Source organism: Coffea eugenioides, chromosome 1 (assembly GCF_003713205.1).
Source record: "Coffea eugenioides isolate CCC68of chromosome 1, Ceug_1.0, whole genome shotgun sequence".
In the NCBI taxonomy this organism is placed as follows: Eukaryota; Viridiplantae; Streptophyta; class Magnoliopsida; order Gentianales; family Rubiaceae; genus Coffea; species Coffea eugenioides.
In genome coordinates, this window is record NC_040035.1 from 39581651 (window position 1) to 39593169 (window position 11519).

The 11519-nt window shown below is 52.5% G+C and overlaps 1 pseudogene; it reads right to left on the bottom strand.

Annotated features, from left to right (window-relative positions):
* Window positions 1–227: 227 nt before the first annotated feature.
* LOC113762150 overlaps window positions 228–11519 on the bottom strand; it is a 31647-nt pseudogene continuing 20355 nt past the window's right edge.

Consider the following 11519-nt stretch of genomic DNA (forward strand, 5'->3'; position numbering starts at 1 on the left):
AACATTATGAAATCTTCATAATTTCGCATATACAGTATGTGTATATCAGGTACCTGGTTACAAGCTAGCAACAACATACATACAAAATTACTCCAACAAAACTACTTTGTATCTGTCCAATCTCATTTCCGGCAACCTGCAATTACTATATTCAAGAAAACCATCCAGATTCTACAGCATTATCTTTAATTTTCAACTCATGAAACTTAAGAAGAGTTGGCTCTGTACCTCAGAGTCGACTGAAATCGGTAGATGGCAAGCTCTCTCCACTGTTCTCCAAGTCCTCTCGTATCTCCTTATTTCCTGATGCTTCAGACAAGAATGAAAGAATCATAAGGGAGTTTGGCGGTGGAATGAGATAGACATAGGCATTTTCCTTTTTGGCCCTCATGTTCTTGTTATAATTATAAAAGTTCCCCACTTAAAAGTGATTTTCTAATTCGGCCTCACAACTTTAGACATTTGGGTATTACAGCTGTCGTTAACATCCTACCTAGGCATCACATCATAGAGGTGTTTAGCACCTTTTGTCATGCCAAAAACTGTGGCAGAGGATGTGCCGATAGAGGATGCTGATGTTGAGTTTGTATCAAGTCCATCATTCTGCAGAATAATTGTTTCGAGTTCTTTCACCAGTTCACTCATTGTTGGACGATCTGCTGCTGATTCTTCCACACATTGCATTGCCAAATCTACAAATCTCACGAAGCCTACCAGATTGGCCGCGTTTCGAATTGCTGGATCCATCATGTTCCCTAATCCATAGCATTCTTCATCATTCTTGTCCATCGCCATTCTCACTTCGTGGACAATGTGCTTCCCCTTCTCAATAGGCAGTTTAGCTGTTACCAGCTCAAGCATAACCACACCAAAGCTATACACATCACTTTTGTTTGTCAATTTTTGGGTCATGTAATATTCAGGATCAATATAACCCTGCACCCATATAAACGATTATCGTTAATTGCTCACGATGGCAAAAGAGACAAAGAAAGGACCTTTGATGATGTATCTAAACATGGACATGATTAGGAGTTTTTATGGGATCAGGTAGCTAAAGAGACATCAAAACTCACCGGTGTGCCTTTAACTTGAGTAGATACATGGCCATTGGAACTGTCAGAACCAAGCTTGGACAAGCCAAAATCTGCAACCCTAGCTGTTAGATTTTCATCCAAGAGAATATTCCTGGTGTTGATATCTCTGTGGATTATAGGAGGGATGGCAAGCTCATGCAAGTAAGTCAATCCTCTAGCTGAACCAAGTGCAGCTCGAAGTCTCATTTTCCAGTCTAGATAAATTCCACTCTTCCCTGAAATCATTTATAATGTAAATAAAAATGCATCAAATTCTGCAAGCTGCCAAGTTAGGCATGTCTGAGACAGAAGTTTTTCTTAGTGGTCATTTCCTGATATGGGGTTAAAATTCTCAAAATTTCCTGATTTACGTATTAAGGGTTGATTTCAATGGTAACTAAGTCAATTTCTTTCTGTTTAAGATTAAAAGAAGGAAAATTGGGAAAATATCTTCATTATTTCGCACTTTAGCTATAGGTTTACACTAAGATAAAGTACAATGAAACATTCAAAATGGTAATTAATCTATTCGATCCTTATCTAATCTCTAGTTGATAAAAAGTTTAAATTCAAAAATAGATCAACTCGCTCCAACACTCCCCCTCAAATTGGTGTATAGATATCATACATGCTCAACTTGCTAAATGAGTTGTAGAAGTTTTTAATTGGCACAGCTTTTGTGAGTACATTAGTCAGTTGATCTTCAGACTTGGCAAACGGAAACAGTGTCACCTTATCTTTAAGATTTTGTCTAATGAAGTGCTGATCAACCTTTACATGTTTAGTTGGTCATGTTAAACTAGATTCTGAGAAATGTCAATGGTTGTTTTGTTATCATGAAACAAATCTATTTCAGAAGTTTGAGCATGCCGTATACCAGTAAGCAGCTTCTTAAGCCAAAGAAGTTTACGCACCCCTTTGGTCATCCCTCTGAACTTAGCTTCTACACTAGATAAATCCACCACCTTCTGTCTCTTACTTCTCCATGTAACTAAATTGTCACCCATTAAGGTAAAGTAGTCTGAAGTGGATTTTTGATCAGTATGGTCTCCCGACCAATTGGCATTGTATTGCTTTCAATTTTGAGATGATTATTCTTAGAAAATAGAAGTCCTTTCCCAGATGAACCCTTTAAATATTGAATGATCCTGATCATAGTTTTCATATGCCTACTGAAGAGGCGATTTTTGGTTGGTAGCTGAACCGACCTGAATCAGTCCTCTCTGAGATGAGGTGAGGTGAACTCCTGGATCCGAAGTCAACCTCCTTGTCCGAAGTGAATGGCGGGGCTTCTCCCCTGGGATCACTCCGACGATCAAGTTAGTATGAGAACGAGAAATATGCTAGAGTATGAGCAAATGAACAGTGTATGCTTACTTGTTGGAGTGTGTGGGGTATTTATAGAGCGAGAGTGGAGGGCAGGACGGAGGTCTTATGTCGGTGGGACCCATGCCCTGCCATTACGGCTCTGTTCCCTGTCAGGGGGCCTGACTCTGACACTGTAGCCGCCTGGACAGGGTGACGAGGAGTCCTTTGCAGTAGTCATTAAGTGCGACAGTGCTTTTCAGATAAAGCACTGTTCCCGGATGATGTCAGGTGACTTGCCTCATCCGCGTGCAGCTGAGGTGGAGGTGCCGAGGTCACCTACACGGTAGACTAGGGATCCGGCCGAGCTTAAGGGATATGCCCGAGGCACGGGTGAGCTCTGATGTCGGACGAGGTGAGGTCACCTCGGACATGCGGGGTGGCCGAGGTGAGCATCCTCAATAAGCCCCCCAAGCCTCGGGAGCTCCGGGCTAGGGAGGTTCCGAGGCTTCCTTGTGCCGAAGTCGTAGAGAGCCGGAGTCCCGAAACTGCCCCGGAAGATGCGGGGACGCGACACGTGGACGTGTCAGTTGACAGGATGTGGTCACTGGTAACCGTCGCGTCGTGAAGTAGTGGGACGTTTCGTGCAGAGGGTGTCAGCTGAAAGGACGGGGTATTAATGAGGAGAGAGGGAGGCACGACGTTTTGAATTCGAACGTGGCCGTCCTTTCGCATTCTTGCCGCCTCTTCGGATTCTCCCCAAACCCTTATAAATAGGGGGGGTCCCCCTCATCGCACTTCTCACACCTTTCATTTTCATCCGAGACCCGCAAAGTTCGCGAGCGTAGCCGAGGTCAATATAGTAGCCGAGATCGGAGTAGTAGCCGAGATCAGATCCGAGGTCATCCACTTCGTCCAGTTCCGTAGGCAATAGTAAGTACCCTTCTTCTTTCTTATTTCGTCTTTCACCCATGGCCAAAACGGCTAAGACCCACAAAGAGACCATAACTCCGAGCCACCTGACCGAGGTGAGGCCGGATCCTGGGGAAGAAGCGACGACATCTAGTTCGGAAGGGTCGACCCCGAGTTCTGAGAAGGGATCAACCGAGGCGGGAGCCAGTGGGGCAGCCTCGGAGTTGGAGTCATCCGAGATGAGCGAGGGTGGTTCCGAGGTGGACTACAACGAGGAGCTCGGCGTCGAGACACCACACGACGAGGACGCCCTGGAGCCTGTCGCTCCCGAGGACCTAGCCAACATCGACTTCGGCAAGATGCCGAAGTTTAGAAGTCGCATCCGAAGAGATAGGGCCGTGAAGGTGATGAACAAGTACCCTTTCCGGTCGGGGTACGAGATCATTCCGGCCGGAGCAGATGACTCAGCCGAAAAGCCCCCCTTGGGCACAGTGGCCATCTATGTCCAACAGTTAGAGGCCGGGCTGAGGATGCCCACGTCAAGGTTCTTCAGGGACTTGCTTCGTCACTTCGGCGTGAGGATTACCCAACTCACCCCGAACGCGATCCGCATCATTATAGGGTTCGAGATGCTGTGCCGACATCAGGAGGTGGCTCCCTCTGTCGACCTCTTCCGCCGATGTTATACCCTTAAGGCGCACGGGACAGACAAGGGATGGTTTTTTGTCAGTAACCGGAACAATGCCATTCCGAAGTTGGTGGTCGGTTCTCCCAGCTCGATCAAGAATTGGAAACGCGACTTCTTCTTTGTGTCCGAAGTGGACTTCCCTAGAGGTTTCTGGTGGAGGCCAATCAAAGCGAAGGCCGATCCTTCCGCTGGGGATGCCAAGGAGGAGGACTTCCAGAAGCTGATGAGGTCGGGACTTCGGATATACAGTCTGGACTACCCCGAAGCCGTGCTGGTTGACGGGGGAATCAGCCGAGCTTTGCTCAGTCCCGACAGAGCTCCCTTCACTTCCACCAAACTTAAGATTCCTTGTAATTTTCTTTCATAACTTTGCTTTCACTTCGGCTAAGACATATGATAATATTTGTTTTTTGTGCAGTGACTAAACTGTCCGACATCGTCGTATCGGGCTCGTCCGAAGTGGCCAAAAGGCAGAAGAGGAAGAGCTCTGATGAGACGTTGGCACCTCCGCCGAAGAAGAAATCGCAAGGGCAGGCTGCCAAGACCTCGGCGGCCAAGAGCACTCCCACCCCGGTTGGTCAAAGCAGCTCGGCCACCGCTGCTACGGGGTCCACCTCGTCCGTGCCAGAGGGAGTGCCTCTTGGAGTCACCACGGCACTCCCACCTCATGGCCGAGGCAAGCAGCTGAAACCCCCGGTCAATGCAGTGTCGGGGACCTCGCTATGGAATCGTTTCCATAGTCCCCCGGTGTTTTCTGGGGATGAAAAGACGCACCCCGCCGGGCACTGGTGTCCGAACTGGAAACTTTCGGTCAACGACAGGTGCAGCCATCCTCGGGTTGCCCAAGAGTTGGTGATGCACTCCCCCCTACCAAGGGACTTGGAATTTATGAAGAAGTTGACCCCGGCTGAGATGGTTCAAAGCCTCATGGTGAGCACGGCTTCCACCTCAGCCTTTGTGGCCGAGATGACTCACCGGTACTGTGCTCTAGTCGAGGAGCAGGACACCGGCAAGTTGCAGAATCAAATCTCCAAGTTGGAGAAAAAACTGTTGGTGTCCGAGTCTGAGAAGGCCGAGCTTGAAAGGCGGCTTAAGGAGGCCGAGGTGAAGGATGAGGAGGCCGCGGCTACTATCAACAGTCTCCGATCGGCCCTCGAAGAGGAGCAGAAGAGGGGGGACGAGGTGAAGGCGTCCCACGAGCAAGCTCTCGAGGGTGCCGGAGCCTCGGCCGTAGACGCTTTTCGGAAGTCCGAGGCCTTCATCAAGGACCTCGGCCAACTACTTACGCCTAACTTCATGTTTGGTTTCACATCGGCCGTTGACGAGGCCGCAACTCACCTCTCCTCCGAGGCCTTGGAGTCCTTAAAAAACCATACCAGTTACAATGAGGACTCCAAGGAGTTATGCGATCGGATGGCCGAAGGCATTCAGGCAGGAAGGAATTTGGCCGAAGTCCAGGTCGAGTTCAACAAGTGGCTGTCCGAACTCGACGAAGTGTTCGAGGACGTGGAAGTGGAAGAACCTGGAGGAGAGGACGCTGAGGGAGACGAAGCCGGAGGGGACGTCGGCAAAGAGTATGGAGATGAAGTTCACCCCAAGGAGGCCGAAGAGAAGGATGCCCAGGAGGGAGCCAAGACCGGGGATGGAGCCGAGACGGGGGTCTAGGCTTGCGGCTTTAAGGGAGTGGCCGAGGTGGAGAGTGCTTAGTAGCATTCGGACCTCGGCCTTGTACTTTTGTAACGCTCTTTCTTATTGAATGAAAGCATATTTCTTCTCGTCTCAGTGCTTTAATTTCTTGCTTTGACTTCATCCCTTGCTTGTCCCCCTTATTTTTTAATAGCGTAACAACGATATTGAAGAATAACATAATAACTGAAGTCATTACTTGATTAAAAACTCAGGCGTAATACAATCTGAGGTTCTCGGCGTGCCAAGACCTCGGCACTAATGAGCCATCTCGGTAACTCAGTTTACAATACCCCTTAGCGTCAGATTCCACAACTCGGTAAGGGCCTTCCCATTTCGGGCATAATTTCCCTTGCGGTTCAGCTCGGCTGACTGAGTTTTTTCTAAGAACCAAGTCTCCAGGTTGGAATCTACGATGTCTCACGCGGGCATTGTAGTAGTGTGCCAGTGTGTTCTTGTAAGAAGCTATCCGGGCTGAGGCGAGATTCCTTCGTTCTTCGACGAGGTCGAGGTCCAGCTGCCTCTCTTCGTCGTTCACCTCGGCGGCATAGGCTGCCAGCCGAGGGCTGGGGGTAAGGATCTCAGCCGGGATGACCGCCTCGGCGCCGTAGGTCAGGGAGAATGGGGTCTCTCGCGTCGCTGACCTCGGCGTGGTCCGATACGACCACAGGACACTGGGGAGTTCCTCCACCCAAGATGACCCAACTCGGTGTAGTCGGGTCCTGAGACCATGTAGAAGAGTCCGGTTGAAGTTTTCTGCTTGACCATTGGCCTGGGGGTGGCCTACCGAAGTGAAGTGTTGTTTGATGCCGAGGTTCTCGCACCAAGTCTTGAACGGGTTCTCGGCAAACTGTCTCCCATTGTCCGAGATGATGACCCGAGGTATGCCGAAGCGGCAGATAATGCACTTCCAAAAGAATTTTTGAATGGCCAGCCCTGAGATGGTCCGAAGTGGCTCGGCCTCGACCCACTTGGTGAAGTAATCCACAGCGGTTACTAAGAATGTATAACCCCCGACGGCTTTGGGGAAGGGACCTATGATGTCTGTCCCCCATTGCTCAAACGGCCAGGGTGAAGTGATGGGGACCATGAAGTTTGAAGGCTGGTGGTGCTCGGGTGCGTGGACTTGGCAGGAAGGGCAGCCGAGAACGAGGTCCTGGGAGTCTTGCCGAAGTGATGGCCAGAAATATCCCAGGAGCATAGCTTTCTTAGCTAGCATCCTGTGGCCGATGTGAGCCCCACATAGGCCCTCGTGGATCTCGTGGGGGACCTCGCGTCCTGCCTCGGGGGTGACACACCTCAACCATGGGCCGAGGTAGGAGCGCTTATATAGTTCTCCATCGCGGAGTGCATACCGAGCGGCTTTGCGTTGTATCTTCCTTGCTTCAGCTCGGTCTTCGGGAAGGACTCCTTGACCCAAGAAAAGGATGAACGGGGTCATCCAAGTTTCTTCAGAGTGCACGGGGCAGGCCACCTCTTCCACGTACCCTGGTTCACTCAGGACCTCCACCAAGACGGTTTTGTTGAGGTCAGAGAATGAAGTGGAAGCCAGCCGGGATAAGGCGTCGGCTCGCTTATTCTGGGACCGAGGGATCCTTTGGATTTCGAATGACTTGAAGTACGAGGTGAGTTGGTGAACTTTGGAGAGGTACCGTTGCATGGTCTCATCCTTGGCCTCGTACTCACCAATAACTTGGCGTACCACGAGCTGGGAGTCACTGCGGACGTGGATTTGCTGGGCGCCGAGCTTGCGGGCTAGCTGGAGTCCAGCGATTAGAGCCTCGTACTCGGCTTCATTGTTGGTGGCCGGGAAGTCAAAGCGGAGGGCGTAAGAGCAAACCTCCCCCTGAGGTCCTTCCAGGAGCAGTCCGGCTCCGCAGCCGTCTCCATTAGAGGATCCATCGACATACAATGTCCACAGGGATGAGGTGGACACCTCGGGTAAGGCTGAAGTGGACTCCGGACCTTCCGTGAAGGTGAGCTCAGCAAGGAAGTCAGCTAAAGCTTGAGCTTTTATGGCGGTGCGTGGCTCGTAGGACAAGTCATATTCTCCCAATTCGACAGCCCACTTGGTGAGGCGACCAGAAGCTTCGGGTCGCACCAATATTTGCCGAATGGGCTGGTCGGTCCTGACCGAGATGGGATGGGCTAAGAAGTAGGGTTTCAACCGCCGAGCTGCGTGGACGAGCCCCAGCACAAGTTTTTCCACTTGCGTGTATCGGGTCTCCGGCCCGCGGAGGGCTCGGCTGACGTAGTAGACCGGCACTTGGGTGCCCTCATCTCGGATGAGCACAGCGCTGACAGCCTCGTCGGCTGCGGAGAGGTAGAGGTAGAGCTTCTCCTCGGGCCGAGGTGAAGCGAGAGTTGGTAGGTGATGCAAGTACTGCTTCAGCTGGTCGAAAGCAGCCTGACACTCCTCAGTCCAGGCGAACTGGTCAGCATTTTTCAGCACCTTAAAGAAAGGCAGAGCTTTCTCAGCTGATTGGGACAGGAAGCGATTCAGCGCGGCCAGGCGTCCATTCAGCCGTTGGACTTCTCGGATGTTCCGGGGTGGAGACATGTCATGAATGGCTTTCACCTTGTCGGGGTTGGCCTCGATTCCCCGGTGGGAAACCAGATACCCCAAGAATTTTCCCGAGGTGACGCCGAAGACGCACTTCTTGGGATTCAGCTTCATCCTCGAGTCTCGCAGGACACCAAAGACTTCCCTCACGTCTGACAGAAAGGATGAAGTGGTGAGGCTTTTAACGAGGATGTCATCCACATAGGCCTCCACATTGCGGCCGATCTGATTCTGGAAGAGCCGGTTGATCAGCCTTTGGTAGGTCGCCCCGGCGTCCTTTAGCCCGAAGGGCATGGTAGTGTAACAATAAGTACCTCGGTCGGTGTAGAACGCCGTTTTCTCTTGGTCCTCCTCACTCATTCCTATTTGATGATACCCTTTGAAGGCATCTAGGAAGCAGAGGATTTCATACCCCATCGCCGCGTCGACGAGGGCGTCTATCCTTGGCAGAGGATAGCAATCTTTGGGGCAGGCCTTGTTGAGGTCGGTGAAGTCGACACACATTCTCCATCCCCCGGTGTCCTTTTTTACCATGACTGGATTGGACAGCCAGGTGGGATATTGGACCTCGTGGATCATCTTGGCCGGCAAGAGCTTGTCGACCTCATCCGATATGGCTTGGCTACGTTCGGGGCCGAAGTGCCTTCGTTTCTGTCGCACAGGTCGGGCCTGCGGGTCAACGTTGAGTTGGTGAGTCATGAGCTCGGGTGGCACTCCGACCACTTCATCCGCGGACCACGCGAAGACGTCTCGGTGGTCTTTGATCAGGGAGATCATTTCTTCTTTCAGGGGTGGGGGGAGTCCCGCCCCTACCTGGACCACTTGGTCAGGTTTCGCTTCATCCACTACCACCAGTTCCACTTCATCCCCGGGCTCCAGCCTGTTGGGCTCTTCTGCCTTCTGAGGGTCGATGCAGTCTATGGAGAGGACCGCTGGCCTCTTTTCTTCTGACCTCGGTGAGGGCCGGGGGGTGACTGCTGCTTGAATGGTGGCGAGGTAGCACTCCCGGGCGGCGCCCACATCGCTGCTTACCTCGGCCACCCCCGCAGATGTTGGGAATTTAAAGCTCAGGTGGTAGGTGGAGTATACGGCTCTCAAGGCATTGAGCGTGGGCCGGCCTATCAGCATATTGTAGGGGGAGTCTGCTTTGACCACTGCAAAACTGACAGGCACAGTTCGGCATCGTGGATGACGCCCGATTGTTACCACCAGGGTCAACATGCCTTCCGGGTGGACGACGTGTCCCCCGAATCCCACGAGGGGAGTTCTGACAGGAGTGAGTTGCTCCCTTGTCAGCTTCAAACTTTCGAAAGTCCGGTAGTACAAGACGTCTACCGAGCTTCCGGGGTCTACGTAGACCTTTTTGACTACGTAGTTGTTGGTGAGGACTTCAATCACAAGAGCTTCATGATTGCTGGAGGCCGCAGGAACGGGGTCAGCGGGACCGTAGGTGATGACCTCGGACAGCCGAGAGCTCGGCTCGGCCACCTCCATCTCGGCCTGGCGGTAGGTCCGCTTCCGGGAGTTCTGGCTGTCTCCTCCCGTTGGTCCTCCCGCGATGGTGTTGATCACCCCGGCTATGTTTGGGCCGTAGCCCGGTGAGCCATCGCGTGGGGGCTGCTTGTCCTCCCTACGGTCTTCGGGACCTCGACAATGCATGTTCGTGTCCCGTCGGTCGTCTCGGCGGGGGCCTCGGTTCTCCCGGTGGGAGACGCTTCGGTTGAAGCCTCCATCCTTGCGGACGAATTGCTTCAGGTATCCCTGCCGGATCAAATTTTCGATTTCCCGCTTCAGGTCATTGCAGTCTTCAGTCTCGTGCCCTACATCACGGTGGTAGGCACAGTAGAGGTTCGAGTTCCTCTTATCTCTCCTCCCCGGAATTTCGGGAGGGTTGCGACCGAGGTGATTCTGCCTCATCACAGCCAGGACGTGGGTCCGGCTCGAATTGAGGGGCGTCAGCTCGGCGTCCGAGGTGGACGATCTGCCTTTCACGATCCGGTCGAAGACACTTCGGCGGTCTCGGGGTTGGTTTGAAGTGCCACTTGAGCCTGGTTCACCTCGGCCAGTGTCTTTCCTCCTCCGGGGATCTTGCCCCGTACGAGATGCTTGGGCTTCTCGCTTCATGCGATTTACATCTTCACTTCGGATTCCCTGGTCCACTCTTTCCCAGAGCTCCCGGAGTGTACGGGGGTACTGCCGATGGATTTCGGTGTTAAAGATCCCTGCTACTAACCCGTTGGTGAAGGCAGCAATAGTTACTTGCTCGTTCTGGTCAGGTATCTGTACATTCTCCTCGTTGAACCTTTGGGCGTACGAGCGAAGTGACTCGCCCTGACCCTGTTGCAGGTTCAAGAGGTAAGCTGAAGTCTTTGTTATTGGTCGAGACGACACAAAGCGGTGGATGAACCGGTCTATCAGCTCATCCAGGGAGGAAATGCTCCCCGGTTCTAAACTCCAGAACCACTTCCGGGCGGTCCCGTGCAGGAAGATTGGGAAAGCCCGACAGATCACGGCGTCGGGGACGCAGTAGAGTCGGAATGCGGAGATGAAGGCGCGGAGGTGATCCTCGGGGTCACCTCGGCCGTCGTAGGTGTGCAAATTTGGAAGCTTAAAGTTTGGGGGCACCATCTCCCCATTGATGTCATCAGTGAAGGGCGGAGCCCTCATGTAGTCAGTAGCTAGGCCCCCGGGGCGCCGAGGTGGGTCCTCGGCTCGTTTTCCCAGTAGTCCCCGAGAAAACGCTCGGGAGATGGAGGCAATCTTGGAGGTTGCCTTGGATGAGACTCGCCTGGAGGTGCTCCGAGATAGACGCCCATCTTCGGAGTCCTCGCCTGAGGGCACTTCAGGGGACTTCGTCGGTCTCCTCTTGGAAGACTCGGCTTTTTCTTTCCCCTGCCTTTTGAGGTACCTTCCTAGCTCCTCAAAAATGTTAGGGTTGTCTGATACAAACTCGGCCATCTTGGCGATGGCGTCCTCATTGTTGGGCTGGGTCCTTTGGGACCCTGGCTCTTCAGATATGCGGTCTTGCTGGGCACCCGAGGTCTGCCCAGCCCCTGTTGAGGGAACTCTTCCGCTTCTGGAGCGCGTGGATCTCATTTTAATAGCTATCTCGTTCCCACAGACGGCGCCAGTTGAAGAGGCGATTTTTGGTTGGTAGCTGAACCGACCTGAATCAGTCCTCTCTGAGATGAGGTGAGGTGAACTCCTGGATCCGAAGTCAACCTCCTTGTCCGAAGTGAATGGCGGGGCTTCTCCCCTGGGATCACTCCGACGATCAAGTTAGTATGAG